The sequence below is a fragment of the Otolemur garnettii genome, unplaced genomic scaffold, assembly GCF_000181295.1.
Source record: "Otolemur garnettii isolate 467f Iridium unplaced genomic scaffold, OtoGar3 scaffold00002, whole genome shotgun sequence".
NCBI lineage: Eukaryota > Metazoa > Chordata > Mammalia > Primates > Galagidae > Otolemur > Otolemur garnettii.
Genome location: NW_003852397.1, coordinates 11,462,567 through 11,466,226, shown reverse-complemented (window position 1 = coordinate 11,466,226; position 3,660 = coordinate 11,462,567). Strand labels below are relative to the sequence as shown.

General features: G+C 30.0%; 1 non-coding gene across 1 annotated transcript; it reads left to right on the top strand.

Annotated features, from left to right (window-relative positions):
- The first annotated feature begins 2,380 nt into the window (after positions 1 to 2,380).
- LOC111725928 lies at positions 2,381 to 2,486 on the top strand. Its single transcript, XR_002773864.1, has one exon. It is a non-coding gene; the product is annotated as a U6 spliceosomal RNA (small nuclear RNA).
- The last annotated feature ends 1,174 nt before the right edge of the window (positions 2,487 to 3,660 follow it).

The window sequence follows — 3,660 nt, the reverse complement described above, 5'->3', positions numbered from 1 at the left end:
CTCTTTCTAATTTAATATATTTGTGGTCCTTAAGAGTGTTGATCAGCATTGAATTTCTCTAATGCTGATATTTCAGTACCACAAAACAAGCCAATTATTTTATCTTTAGCAGAAATAAGATAATATTGCAATTCCAAATCCTCATTAAAAATTCTTTTTTCTTCCTTCAGTGTTTTCTTGGTCTTCTTTTGACATGATGGGCTATTAAGCAGACAGAGTTACAAAATGCTATTGAGCTATGCAACTATTCACAAACTCCACTTCAAACAGAAACACAGTACACTGTTGTCAAAAGCTGATAACAGCCTGGCTTACTTGACCCCGTAACTCTCACCAACCAGCCTTATTTGGTGGTGGTGCTAGTCAGACGGGGAGAGTTAGAACTAAATCCTGAGCACAGCAGCTGTCAATTTAGCCTCTAGGGCTTGCTAATATGCTAATTGTGCTGCTCAATCTGGAGGGATAATTTTATAGAAACTTATTTTATTCTTTGGTGTTTTAAATATGTTCATTAAAAATATATATATAAAACATAAACAAAAATGTATTAATAAAAATAAAAGGATTTTACTATCGATCTGTAAAATTCAGATTCAGTGAAAAAGCTGGACCTAAATATCCAAGTTTTAAGGGCACAGATTTCTCACCCTTGGACCAGACTGTGAAGTTGAAGGACAGCTTGATGCATGGATTGTTTTGTAGGTAGACATGTGTTGATGTAGCTGTAGCAACCAAGGGTAGAACCTGAGCACAGGAGGCTGTAAGAGAGGTTGCTTGAAATTGGAGGTTTCCACAACATTTATCAGAAACATTTGTGCATTTGCAGGCACAAAAATTACTTGTAGAATACTTTGAGAAGTTTTAGAAGGGTCTAGAATATTGCCTCTAGAGTTACTTACAGAAAAAGATAGCCAAAGACATAGCAGGCAAATACAAATAAAAGTAAACAATAGTGAATGTTAGACATTCTAGACAAAAGGATAGATGTAAGACTAAAAATTATAATCAATAATGTATCAATCCTTGCTCCCCATGATGGATATTATGCCTTTTTTCAAATTTGTATTTATTTTTTATGAAAGTTTATTGCTCAGCCTCAAATAAAGGCTCAATGAGATTAGAAAATAATACTATGAATAAGCAAGCAGCATTTCTTTGACCACAATACAATAAAACTAGTATTAAGAAGCTTTATATTTGGAAACTTAAAAGTATAGCAATTGGCATACGTTGGGTCAAAGTGGAAATGCAAAATGAAATTACAGAATTTCTAGAGAATAATAATAATCAAAACATAACATATAAAATTCATAAGATTTAGATGAAATAATAAAATTTATCTTATTAAATATTTATATCAATACAAATAAAAACCAAAATGAATAAATAAAACATTCAACTTGAAATGAGAAGAAAAATTAAATGTCACCCAAAGGAAAGAAAAAGAAGAAGAAGAAGAAGAAGAGGAAAAAGAAAGAAATTAATAAGGATGAACACAGCAATTAGCAAGTGAAAAAAATGGGAAAATAGTAAAACTAATGAATCCAAACCTAGTAATTGAAAAACAATGTAAATAAAACAGCATTTTGATAATAACCTACTAAAAGTAATTTTGATAAAGATGCAATGCTAAATATATCAATTTCCATAGATAAATATCCAGAGATACACCTCAAAAAGAATCATTTTGTTTTCCTGATGGATGGTTATAACAAACCTTAAAGAAAAGACAGCTTCAAATCTGATGACAAAATTCCAGACAATACTAAAAGAAAAAAATGTTAAGTGCATTAATGTACATAGTTACCGTTCAATAAAAAAAAAAAGAAAAAAATGTTTAAAGCACATATAATAAAGATTGAATCAAATATCACCAGTGAATGTTAATGTCCAAATTTAAATCAAATATTAAATAATAAAACCCAATGTAGTAATTAGAAACAATATATATTGTGCAAAGTTTATCACACAATGTCAAGAACAGCTGTTAACATTAACCAAGAGGACCTGAATGTTCCCCTCAGCTTAACTAAACTTTGGACAGATTTCCTTCTATGGTACGCTCTGACCTCACTTTGCTTAGAGACTTTACTTTAGAAAATTTGTTAATTGTAAATTCTTCCAGTGGCCCATGTAATGTAGACAAATTGTCTCCCAGATTCTTTTGACAGTTTTACAACTCAAGAATGTTTTTCTTAATGACCTGGGAGCTATCCTTTTGAAATGTAATCATTAAGAAAGATATCTCCTGGGAGGGTAGTAACCTCACTTCCATAAGCACTAATTAGTTAAAACAGATGACCTAATGACAGTGGCTTGCCTCCAATAGTCTCCAGTACATTTTCACTACTTCATTCCAATGCTTTAAAACTCTCTTACTATGCTCCCTTCGACAGCACATATACTAAAATTGGAACATACAGAGAAGATTAGCGTGACCCCTGCACAAGGATGACATGCAAATTCGTGAAGCAGTACATATTTTTAAAATGCACATGCAAAATAAAATTAAAATAAAATTCTTTTACTTTTTGGTTTAATATCTCCTGAGTTCAATCTCCTCCCCTATTGCTGTACTCCTGAATGATGTCTTCCTTGCCTTTTTAATTCCATCTAATACATACAATTTTTCTTTGACAACCTTCATATATTATTAAGAGTTTTAAGGAGAAATATTTATGTCAATTTCCATGGGTGCCAATACAAAATTTGATAATTCAACCCAGGTTCCTCAAAAAAGAATTAGCTAAATATAGGTAAAAATGAGCTTATCCAGACATAAATGAATGTATACATACATACAAAGGTATGTTAAACTACTATTGTGAATAATATGCTTGCTACTGACAATAAACAAAATAACAAAAATAAACAAAAAAGATGAACAAAAAACAATTTAAGGCATAAGAACGAATAATCTTAGAGAGTAAATGGCAAAATTAGTACAATTAATGAGAAAAATCTATTAAAAAAATTGAGTACTAAGTCGATGTACAGAAATTAATAACCTCACATACAAAAACAAAAAGCATTCATAATTAAAATAGAAGAGCATTTACAATAGTAACAAATAATTTTAAATGCCCATAATATGTAAGAAATATGCCATCCCACTTTAAAACATCTTTAAAGTCATAGATGTAAACTTGAATAACTGAAGAGGAATTTGATGTTCTTGGAAACCTCAGTCTCAGTAAGATGTTAATTTTCTTCAGATTGATACACAAATTCAGTATGACTTAAAAAAATCAATTATTTTTTAACTAAAACTATACTATTTTTAATTTGCATAGAAAATAAATATGGAATTTGTGAAGAAAGGAATATTCATAAATATTGTGTATATGGTGAGGGCTTTATGATTGAAATAGGAAAAAATGAGATAGACAAATGAAAGAAAAAGGACATTTTAGAAATAGACCAAGTGAATTTATGATAAAGTTGACATAGAAAATCAGTGGGGATAAATTAATCTTCTAAATCATAGATTAACGCCATTCAGAAGAAAAATGATAGAATTGAACTCATCTAGTTCTTACATTGTATAAGAATATAACTTGCAAATGGATCAGACGTATAAATGTAAAAATGTAAAGTCACACAAACAGTAAAAGAAAGACTTGGTAAAGTATTTTGTTCCTAGCTTTAGTAAAATCTCCC